The sequence below is a fragment of the Mus caroli genome, chromosome 11 (genome assembly GCF_900094665.2).
Source record: "Mus caroli chromosome 11, CAROLI_EIJ_v1.1, whole genome shotgun sequence".
NCBI lineage: Eukaryota > Metazoa > Chordata > Mammalia > Rodentia > Muridae > Mus > Mus caroli.
Window position 1 is genome coordinate 93,444,736 of NC_034580.1, and position 1,601 is coordinate 93,446,336.

General features: G+C 54.8%; 1 protein-coding gene across 3 annotated transcripts in view; it reads left to right on the plus strand.

Annotated features, from left to right (window-relative positions):
• Mllt6 (MLLT6, PHD finger containing) overlaps positions 1-1,601 on the plus strand; it is a 22,592-nt gene that overhangs the window by 4,578 nt on the left and 16,413 nt on the right. The window lies entirely within an intron of this gene.

The window sequence follows — 1,601 nt, forward strand, 5'->3', positions numbered from 1 at the left end:
GTCTTCAGACACACCAGAAGAGGGCATCAGATCCCATGACAGATGGTTGTGAGCCACCATGTGGTTGCTGGGATTTGAACTCAGGACCTTCGGAGGAGCAGTCAGTGCTCTTAACCGCTGAGCCATCTCTCCAGCCCCCTGGGACAGTTTCTTTGCCACATTGATGACTTGTGTGGTTCTCCCTCAGCCCCAAGTATGCTGCATGTGCCTCATTTCACAGACATGTAAATTAAGGTTCCCCGAGGTTAGATAGCTTGTTTCATAGTTGGTGAGTGGGATTCGGGGCAAACAGTTTGATCAGAAAGCCCCTCGGGAAGGTGGAAAGGAGCCTCTGTTGGTGGCAGCAGGGAAGGCTGTTGAGGACCAGGTTTGGAATGAGTTCCAGACAGGGGTGAGAGCTTCATTCAGTCCAAGGGTCTCATGGCTGAGCAGACTTGGAGATTCCTCATACTGGCATGATCTGCAGAGGCAGGGTGCAGGCAGGACTCTGCCCCAGGCCGCAGCTTGGAGAGAGCCTAAGCCAGAGAGTAAGTAACAAGATCAGATTTGTGTTTCAGGCAGATTACCCTGGCAAGCAACCATGGAGCTGGGGAGAGAGACAGCTGGGAGGATGGGGGCGGGTGACAGGCTGATGCTGGAGTCACCATAGGTGGACATGGCTGAGCAGCGTGAGAGTGGCCAGAGGTTGCGGCAAGGTGAATTTGAGCTAAGATTCAGGCTGTAGCGATCACAGGGCGGGGAGAGGCCGGAGCATCTTGGTTTGTGCCTGTTGCCTGCTGCAATGATAAGAGTTCCTTTCCCACAGTGTCCTGGGTTGCTCACACATTACCTGGTTGTCAAGCTTTTAGAGTCTTCGAGCGACTTAGGACAGGGCAGTTGTCCAGCTGCACTTGCAGGTGACACCAAGCAGAGATGTCAGATTGGGTGGGAGTCCCCAGGCAAGTGGCAAGGGCGGATGGTGGGTGCAGGCAGAGGCTGTCTCTGTGGGTGTCCAGATGTGAAAGAGACATGGGAGAGAAGATGTAGAATTTGATGAGGTAGGAGTGGAGCCTGAGGAGGCCTGAAGTTAATCACAGGCTGTGGCAATTGGGAGGAGGTTGGTGACCTTAGGGCGCAGCTGTGAGCCTGGGATGAGAGCAGTTCCAGGGACGCAGTTAGTTTAGGTTAGTGTTCATTGCCAGCAGCCCCCAGTCAAGGGCAGCAGGGCTTCTGCTATACAGCTGCACAGAGGAAAATGAGGGAGGAAGATGGAATGGCCAAGAAGAATGGGGTTCCTGGGGATTAGGGGCTCCATGCGTTTCCTTCCCAGACCCTGTTTCTAAGGGAAGGAGATGGAAATGGGCTGTGGTCCAGTCTGCTAGGGGAGCTCTGTGGAGGTGGAGCAGAAGGAGAAGCCCAGGTCCTGCTCCATTCCCAGACTGCACCTTGTTGGGGGCTGAGGCTGGTCCATGCCTCTTCTGAGCCTCTGTGGCTGCATCCGTGCGTTGGTTAAGACAGCTGGGGAGGGCTGGTGAGATGGCTCAGTGGGTAAGAGCACCCGACTGCTCTTCCAAAGGTCCAGAGTTCAAATCCCAGCAACCACATGGTGGCTCACAACCATC